The 11,062-nt window shown below is 25.7% G+C and overlaps 1 long non-coding RNA gene across 1 annotated transcript; it reads right to left on the reverse strand.

The window, feature by feature from the left end:
• Positions 1–271: 271 nt before the first annotated feature.
• Positions 272–1,792, reverse strand: LOC105836781. The gene is made up of 2 exons (XR_004965125.1): positions 1,243–1,792; positions 272–1,179 (listed from the first exon to the last, which is right to left on the reverse strand). It is a non-coding gene; the product is annotated as an uncharacterized LOC105836781 (long non-coding RNA).
• Between the last annotated feature and the right edge of the window lie 9,270 nt (positions 1,793–11,062).

Raw genomic sequence — 11,062 nt, forward strand, 5'->3', positions numbered from 1 at the left:
TTTGAGTACTTTAAGATGGGATCATTAAAACAATATTTTTTTTATTTTGCGGTGCCATCTCCAAATTTCAATAATTTTTTTATAATATTTGGCGGTTGGTACTATTGTTAAAATGTATCAGGAACTGTAGTACTTTTCGAGTACTTTAAGATAGGATCTTTAAAACAATATATTTTTCATGTTGCGGTGCCACGGGAAGTTAGCACCTCATATTTTCAAATTGCAATTTCTCTAAGTATTTCGGCGGTACTCTTGCTAATACCTATCAGGAACTCTAGTACTCTTTGGGGTGCAAATAGTACTCTTGATAAAACTTACGATTTTGAAAGATGCGGTGCTAACTTCACACAGGCTGATGCCATCTATTGAAGGACAAAACACCCCTGTCGAGCTGGCCTCCCCCACCATGCAAAAATAAAAAAACGAATAACGCAAAATTCTGAGCTATTTATGAGCTCTTACATGCCACAAATTAAAATTTTTGAGCTTATTATTCTAAGTAGGAATTTAATATTTTTTGTGGGGAGGGGGACTGAGTCGACGTCGACAGGGGTAACAAAAACTGTGCAAGAATCATAAAGTGTTGAAATTCTTTATCCAGAAAAAAGTAATACGAAAGAGACCATTTTCAACGCACGTGTAATAAAAAATTGATTTTCCGATAAAAATTTTAAAACCTCTTTTATAACAATGTATTAAAAAATAAAATTGTTCAATAATCGGTATAAAATTTTATTTTGAATAACATAAATTTTTATCTAAAAATATTAAAAACTATTCGAGTTTCACGTAATTGACGATAAACTTAGTAATTTCTGAAGAATATACGCGCTTATTTTATTGCTCGTATTTCTCTTACTGCTCATTATTTTTGTGACTCTTAATATCATATCTTTTACTTCAATTTATTTTGTCCCATATTCTTAAAATTGTAAAAAAGTTTTTTAATAAAAAGAAATAAAACGATTTTTGGAAAGAAGCTTGGGAATGCATGTACCCCGTTGAAAAGAAACTATAAAAAACTATTAAAAAATGTTTCAAAAACAAAAAATATGATATACCAACTCCATAGCTCTATGGTGTGCGATTACAACATGGAAAATTTTCTTGCAAAATGTGCGTTCCTTTTCACAATTTGGCATGTATATAACATCGTCGATGGAATGCTTTATTCGATGACTGTAAATATTTCTAAGTTTAATAATTTATATATTTGTAATTAGTATGAATAAGTATTATTACCTGGCGATTTTAAACATTCCGAAAGAATGATGTGCAAATAACAATAATTGCGTACCTATGGCCAACATCACGAACGTATATAATACAATAATAATAAGTTCATGGAATACAATGATATAAAAATAATTATCTTGAACGACAAAATATTCCACTTCAATAAGTAATTTGCGTGGTCGAGGTTTGTCCAATGGTAAAACAAAATCAAAAATAATCGGAAAAAATTGAATAATGTGTATAACAATTAAAAAAAGAATGCCAAATCCTGTAAACACAGATCTTATAAATTTATGATAATATGTAACTTAATTTCACATAAGAATTAATACGTACAAAAAAACTTCGTTTTTTTTGTATTTATTGCGTATGTAAACTTTGTAAATTAAGAGGATGCTAGCCGTCTGTTTTACCGACATTCTGTTCAACCCTGTAGTTTCGAATTAAATTTACAGAATAAAAAATCCTTTTACATATTTAAAGTACGTACACAATAAACTTGAAAACAATTAGTTTAAGACCAAAAATGTAAAAAAATTTTAAATATTATTTATTTATAAAATATTTGCTTTAAAATACAAATTATGTAGCTTATAAGTACAAATGAATGGTATCTCGCGGTTCGGAATAAATTAAGGAATAAGACTATATTTGTCAAATTACGATTAAAAGCCGTAAAAAAATTATTTGAAATCTGTAATGATCAGAAATCTGTAGTGAAAGCTTAGATGAATAAAATGTGATCACAAATAACTTTTTTTACGGCTTGTAATCGTAATTTGACGAGTATAGTCTTATTTCTTAATCTATTCTGAACCGCGGGATATTATTCACTTGTACATATAAGCTACATAACTTGTATTTTAAAGCGAATAATTTTATAAACAAGGACAAACAAAAGGACAAACTCTACATTATCGAGCTCGATCAAGTCTAACGGGCAGTTTAGCATCCTCTTAAAAATCAAATAAATAATAATAGAAAAGTATTTTAAACGGTATTATTGACAAACATAAAATTATTTTTATGACAATAAATATAAAACGTAATGAACAAAATAACATTTTCTTACGAAATATAAAGGTGATATAATTTCGGCAATTATGGGCATGTTTCTTTATAATATCATATTCTATCTTATTTTGCATTATTGTCCAATCCTCTTGGATATGGTAATTCAAAATTTTTATCTATAATTAAACATTAAATTAACTAATTCTTATTAGATATATATGTACAAATAAAATTTATAATTACTTGTACAAGTTGATTTATAAGTAACTCACAGTTTCTAATTTAAAAATAAAAACGCAATACTTTAATGTGGTTATTATAGCGGGAAAGCAAGTGACATAATTTTAATGAAGAGGGCCATATTATATTGCGATGTAATAAAAACTGATAACTGAAAACAATAGATATAATTATTATATTAATAATATTATTATCAAATATATAATAAAAATATGTAATATTGTCGCTGCATAATAATCAGATAATTTTAAAATTTCCTTTTTATTTACACTAGATGCCACAGACGTGCGTTTTGCGCACGTTAAAAAGTAAAGATTTAAAAATAAATTACAACAATAATTGTATAGATAACCATCTATGCAAATTGACAGCTATCAAAATTCAATCGCGATGACAATTACTCTCGCAACACGAAGCGCAGCGAGAAAACCAATCAGCACCGCGGAAAAGCGGCAACAATAACATCTTGTTTTTAAAAGCGAATTATAACTTTTTATTTTTAGTTCTTTTGATGTTTCGAAAAATCAATAAAATAAAATAATTAAAATTTTGTAAAATATCATAAAGTTAATTATAAACTACATTATTCTAGATGAAAGAACAATTACCTGGAAAATAATATATGTTACAGCTAAGATAATGAACAGTACTCGCTGCAAAAATACCAATCGCGATTTGTCATGAGGCCAAATACCTAATATTTTTAAAACTGTTTTATTAAAACTATTTGAATAATATTCTTCGGCAAGATACATGAGACTAGATAAAAGACTGTAAGTGAACACCGAAGTATAGTATATCATACAATGTATATCATACAATGTATTAATATCACACAGTGTTTGTTTAATATAATGCTATTTCTTTTTCAAGTTATTTGTGAAACAAACCAAATGGTTGTATTTTTATTAAATAACTGATACTTGTCATAATTACAAAAATGTGATATACACTAAAATTTCGTTTCGATTGAAAAGATATTGTATATAGATGTTTCTCATTTAAAAGAAGACTGAAAAAATAAATGATTTAAATTACTGTAAAACTGTTTCGACTCACTGTAAGATAATAACACTTTATACTATCACTTCAATTTTTCACACATGCGCACTAGAGTGTACAGTTTCTAATATATCGAAGAATGTATCAGTCTCTTCTTAATCCTCGGATACGATAGATTACATACCAAAGATGGGAAGTAACGCGTTACAAATAATATTGTTATTATTACTGTTACTATTACCTTGGTAAATATACCGATTAGGGGAGCCCTTGTTGTGCACACTTCTATAGAACATGATCATACTGAAGTCTCTCACGACTCCAGCTATAAAAATGCGTACTACAATAAAACATTTACTTTTTAGGACTGAAAAAAATGCCACGATATATTTCAAATATACTTTTAAATAATAGCATAGTTTTTGTGATTAAAATTCGATTTCAAAAGAAAAAAAATATAATACAATAAAAAACACGAAAAATAACTTTTTTACTTAAAATATTGTACAAACGTAATTTTTAATATTTTTTGCTGTTTACGTTGTTTGCATTTTCGCACTCAGCATCTTCACTTTCTCTTTCTCTCTCTCTCTCTCTTTCTCTGTCTCATGTCTGAATATATGTTTTTCTTGTTTCAAATGTAATAAATTTTTGGAAATTGTAACGTGAATAGTTCTATAGATAAAATGGTATAGATTACTAGAGTTGTGTTTCCACGGGAAAACATGCTCAACTGCGATTTTATATTTTAAATCGTACTACAAGAAAATATAAGAGAGAAAAATATAAACAAAACAGGTTTAAGAAGCTACAAATACATAAAATAATGTTATCAATAATTTACTTATCATTGTTTAAACTGTGCAATTTTCAAGAGAAATTGTACAAATTTTTTCTTATTTTTTTTTAACAAATTAATTTTTTATTAATTTGTTTTTAACAAATTAAATGTAATTATAACATTTATATAGAAAAATTCATGAATATATAAAGAATGGGTTTTTCTTTTTTTAAAGCAGATTTTTATTGATATTTTTATTGATAACAGTGCAATATTAATAAACTAAAAAAATATTTCATATATATGTTAATAAAATTTTATTGTCTTTTCCGCTTTGTACGCTTCTTAGCAAAATGTTCTATTTTTGCACAAATATAAAACCAATTGTGCAGTAAAAATCTTTAGTTCTCGATATTAAATATAAAATCAGTTTTTATAATGTAACAGGCATTAAATACCATGATGTATCATACTTAAAAATAAAGTAAACAAAAAAATATTATAAAATGTGTTAGTGTGTGTGTGTGTGTGTGTGTGTGTATTCCATCATATTTCCATTTTTTCTTTATTGATCTATCTGTTTACAGCTAAATTAATAATACATGTAAAGTGTTACAGAAAAAAGAATATACATTTACTTATTATAAGTATTATACTATATTCAATGCATTTTCTATGTGCGTTATATATTAATCAAATAGAAAATTAAATCAAATTAAATTTTAACCAAATTGAAAATTAAATTTTCTTGGCTCACTATTTTCGTGTGGAGTAAATCACTGTAAAGTAAGAGACTGCCATACTTGTAAGCTAGAAAGTGAATATTACTTTATGTATTATATGAATATTAATTCTTTTCTATTATTCAAAAAAATTTTAATTTTACCGTAGCAAAACCTTCTAAGGATGCAACAAATACGCTGTAACATGATATAGTAACGTATATTCTTCCTCTTTGCAGTATAAATAATATTAATTTCTGCGTAGATAACGGTGCTGCATACCATAATCCATTATAACTACAATTTTTAAAACAAATTTAATTGTAAATTAATACAGTATCAAAGGTATTTCGTGAATCACTGTTAAAGTAATTGAAAAAGATTTAGTTGCAAAATATTAGAAAATCTCTTAATCATGTATTGCGTAGTATCTCCAAATTTGAGGTACCTTTTTAAATTATTTAAAAAATCTAATATCGGTTTAAACTGAATTTAAAGAATAAAGCTAATATGAATCATATACTAGAACTAGATAGACAATCTAGATAAAAATCTATATAAATACTCACGTAGCTTCAAATAAATTTATTCCATTATTGATTACAACTTGTCCGCAGTAATTAGCGGTAAACAAATACATTAAATGAAAAAATATTGATGTAGCTGCTATACATGCCATACATAGGTTTTTATTTAATGCCATTAGTTGAAAGAACTATAATTGTAGATTAATACTTAAAAGACAATTAAAAACGGCAATTTAAATAGAAAACAAATGTTACTTACTAAAAAAAGATTGAAAGTTAAAGAACTGACGCCAACTACGATCAGAATGGCGAATGGTAGTAGACAAATCGATGTTAAAAATTCATTAAACCTTTAAATAAGAAGCTGAATATTAAACTATTAAGGAACTATTGTGCATTCAAAAATTAAAACATATCACTTCAAATTGGTCGAAAAATTGGCGAAATTTAAATGCATAGAAATTTAAATGAATAGAAAGTTTTTTATGTCAAAAAACTTTCTATTCTTTGCAGCGGCGATTAAGATGTTTGGGATCTTTCTGAAACTAACTTGTTTCTCTAACTTGTCCTTTAATTTGTCTCTATTCCTCCCATAAAAATTCTCAGCAGAGTTACAAATATTTCTGATAAATATTGCACATTTTTTCAGCGGTTAGATTACTAATAAACAAATGAACACAACCAAAATCACACGTACAGAAAACGTCCAAACTTATATGTTATAGATCTTAATCGGATGCTTAATTATCTATTGAATAATTTTATTGCTCGTAATTAATTAAGTTTTTCATATAGATAACTATATTTAAAAAGAAGCTTTATCCATAAAGATTACATTATCTCAATTTTTACAATTTTTGAAAGTATATGTTGTGTCGTTTTATGACATGTTTTTAGAAGAGATTTTAAATCGTACAGTGATATTTTACTTCGCTAAATGATGTTTGATGGTATTTATTTTAATGTTTATATTTTTCTCATGAAACTGATCCCAAGCTTGGCGCAATGTAAGATTTCACTTAAATAGATAAATAATTATCGTTTTATTTTCTCTCGATGTCATCATACGGATAAACCCTTCTTTAGCGGATCGTTTACATTCTTTACTTCTTCATACTGCTTCACTCAATAAACTTTAAATTTTCTAAACTGTTTTACAGCTTGAGAATAGGTACGTTAATTTTGCTCCTTTTGCATGCAAAACTAAAAATACTGCCTCGTGAGACTTACACTCATTAAAAAAATTTTTATTTTAATATAAAATGGCGATAAAAATAACAATAAAGCATACAAATGGATTTGTTCCAAGCTTTTCAACGATTCATAATATAGATGAACCAACAATTAATCATTTTGAATTAAGACTGCACACTTTCTTGTGGAACAAAAATGTAATTCTTCAAAAGATGATTATAAAGCAATGTTCTTAGATCCACTTTAAAACTTGAAATTTTTAATTTTAAATGCTGTTATGCTTTTGTCTCAATGATTATTTTTATCTAGATGGTACCAACTTTTTCAAGTTAAAATATTAATAAAAAATTTTCAACTTGGACAACGGGACCAAACATGTATTTTAAAGAGAAAACTTTAATTTTTCAAACTTTTTAAAGAAAAGTTACAAAAAATTCTATATTTCAATTTTTTAAAAGTAACATACATTTGAATTTCATTAATTTATCAACCAATTTAAAATAGCACTTAATTTCAATGCGTGTAGTGCATTACACTCGTGCTGCGCTTTCACTTGGTGCAAGCCACTACCGTGTCTCTTGATCAATCTAGATATTGACGTTTATAAAAGTTTCACGTAAAGTATAAAAATATTTTTATTATTTATGCTGACATTTAATGTCAGTAATTATTTGATTCAGTCATCTAATTTTTACAGAGATACTGTAGTGTGTGTGTTATCTAATTAAATTATAAACTTAATTATAAATATTTAAAGTAGATTTTAGTAACTATTGAGTATTGATTAATTTAAAATTTTAATCAATTTGTGATCTGGATTGCATTTAACTCAATAATATATTGATAATTCAGTAAATATTAAGCGTAGCACGATTATGTAACTTTAATAGATAAAATAATAGATAAAAAATATCTCTGTAAATAAAAAAAGTGATTTCAGAAAAATAAATAACAAGAAAGAAATATAAAAATACTAACTCAATAGCTCTTTGATGCATAATAATCGCATGTACGATCCTCTGGTGAAGAAAATATTCTCTTGTAGAACTAGAGATTTCTAATATGTTCTTCTCGATAGCATTTTCTATTCGATAGCTGTATAAATCTATTAATGTATGTTATGATTGAAACAAGTTTGGTTTAAAAGTTATCTATTTTTATAGTTTCTTACCAATATTTTACTTAAACAATTAAATACAATTAAACAATTAAGTTTTATATAATTTGTCGAAATATCTAATTTAATCTAAAGATTATTTGCTTTACACACACACACACACAAATAATATATAATATTATCTATGTGTATACAGGAATATTAATTATTTTATATATACATATATTAATTTATATATGTATATAAACAAAATATAAAATTTTAAAAAATTTAAGAAATTACGTAATATATCATAATAGGATAATAAAAATTTTAACAAAATGTAGATCCCAGATCCCCCCTAGATTCCAGATAGCATGCAAAAAAATTTTAGCAGCATTTTAATTAAAATACGTAATGTAGGATATATTATGTCATAATTGTAAATCTAATTTTTGAAATAATTAATTTTAAAATTAATTTATATAACATGTAGCAATCTTTAAAAATCGATGCCTAATTTCTGCATAATTGTAGTATTAATATCATTTCTGCACAATTATTGCTAAATGCATTTCAGAAATTAATTTTGTAATTATTGTAGAAACCATTACAGCATCAAATCGTAGAATTATTCGTAGAATTAATCGTAGTCAATCATTTTAAAATAAAAGTTTCACAAAGAAATACTATTTCAATATAATTTGTAAATAGATTGACAAAATGTGAAGTTTATAATTATTGCGACATTGTCTGCAGGAAGGAACATTTGATTGTTCGGTTATTTCTTGAAACCGTCCGAATTCGTCCAATGCTCACTCTTTGTTTTGTTACTGATGATGGCAGTAAATCAATTCGTTCTCTTAACCTCTCCAGGACCGGAAGCCTAATATTAGGCGCTGGAGCGATGTCATCTTTTTTATAGTAATTCAACTCAGTGATAAGAATAAAAATATTCTAGCACTAAACTAAAAAAGTCATCCAAAAAAGAGCCGGTCCTGTAAAGGTTAAACGAGTGACGTCGTTGTAAATTTGGCTGCAATTATTTACTTGTATATTCAATATGCAATTTCTAGGTTCTTTTATTATTTAACAGATAAGTTATATATTTTTTAAAGAATTATAAAAGCTTTCTTTTTGTAAAATACATCTCTCATTGTCATACATTTGGTGTTGCGACAGTCTTTTGGTGAAGCCGCGACAAAAAATTTATTCTCAATATAATGCCGCAATAATTACGTCAGTAAATTAAAATTTTTTTTTTCAATTCAATGTCGTAATATTTACGCAAAGTAATTTGTTTCACAACTTTCTTAATATTTACGACTTATAATTACAAAATTTATTTTCAGCAAAATATATGCGTTTTGTAATATCACCAATTATTGCAAAATTGATGTTAAGGTAAATAGAAAGATGCAATAATTGTGCATTTATTTCACTATTATCCTATCTGGGATATTAATTGAAGATAATTACTAAATTATAACTAAAAAAAATTATATACTAAAACAAATTTATTATTTTAAAAATGAAATAATTATACAGACTTTTTTCTTATTTAATTTTATCGGATCGTTTAAATAAAAAGTACAAAAAAAAAAACATTAAGCGCATTTCGCATTACCTTGCAATTTTAAGTAATGCACATATATGTGCTACAAATCTCACAAGTGTTGAACCAGTACCAAACACTGTGGTACATCCTACATAGATGACTAAAAATTCATGTAACATCATAACGTGAATATATTTATTCCGACTAACAAAGTATTCAGTAATTACAAAAAGCTGATAGGGTCGTGATTCGTTTAATGGTAACACAACATCAAGAATTATAGGCAAATGTTGTATTAATCCGAAAGAGAATATGCCAATAATACAAAACGCTGAAAAATGTTAAATCTAATTTGAATTTAATATAAATTAGAAAAAGACAAAGCGAGAGACAAGAAAACGTTGAAATAACAAAATGTGCTTTGTCTCATCAATAAAATAATTATTAATAAAAATAAATAATTTTATGCATATATTTAAGAAAATATATCATTAAAAATTGTGTTGTCTCTTACTCATCCAACTTATCGTCAAAAGTTTCGTCTTGCTAGCGTATTTTTTTATAATTTCAATTTCCAATTTATCGTTCAATGAATTCCAATCATCTTGAATTTGCTTTAGTAGTTGCTTAAACTGTTTATCCCATATTTTCTCATTAATATTTAGAATATTTTATAAATGTTACTATTTATACACAAATGTTTAAATAAATGGTCATATTAGACTTACACGATTTGCCTCAATAATAAAAAGGAATATTTTATTGTAGCAAAAAGACAAGGAAAGACAAAAGAGAGAACCTTAAAAAGAAGGTTCGTATTATATTGCCTTGTAATAAATACCAACAACTAGAAACAATATTTAAGGTAAATATTAACTCCAAATTATTTCTATATAAATATTTAATACGTAAAAATCAAATTTCTAATATATAGTAAAAGACAAAATTAAATAAAATTACTTAAAAAACATATAAAAAAATTTATACATTATAAAAATGTAGATAATATTTGGTATGTGATATATGATTTTAATAAAAAATCATATATCACATACCAAATAAAATGTAACAAATAAAGGAATATTAATGCTATATTTAGAAAATATTGTTCTTATCTTACAAAATTTTAGATTTCATGTATACCTGAACAAGAATAAATGTTAAGAGAATACTAGCAAATATAACTTTATGCATTTGTGTAATATACGATTGCTGATAAGGCCATAATCCAAGTGTTTTTTAAGAACTATTCGATTAACTTTGTAATAACGTTCTTCGAATGTATACATTTCACACAAGAATTGCGATACGACTACGTCCGCAGTAAAATTGTATTATTTATTTCTCTCGTATATTTTGTATTATACGATCAATATAAGAGCAGTCATAAAAAATGATTATGCTATTTTAAAATTAAAGTAATACATTTCATGATATAAAGAAACAAAATTTAGTTTGAACTGTTTCAATTATAATTTAGAGTAAAACTTCTCAAACAAATAATTTAAAATTTTCTTGCACGGACGCGTTACAATTTCTATTTTTTAACAATAGAGAAGATCTCAGTTTCTCTAAAGACATCATAGAATGCCTTTTTGTTCTTGCATTATTTAAAGAGAATATCATATTTATAGAGAGGATTACGAATCATAAATTAAAGGCAATACTTACTATATTTACATATACTAAATT

The sequence above is a fragment of the Monomorium pharaonis genome, unplaced genomic scaffold (genome assembly GCF_013373865.1).
Source record: "Monomorium pharaonis isolate MP-MQ-018 unplaced genomic scaffold, ASM1337386v2 scaffold_112, whole genome shotgun sequence".
Classification (NCBI taxonomy): Eukaryota; Metazoa; Arthropoda; class Insecta; order Hymenoptera; family Formicidae; genus Monomorium; species Monomorium pharaonis.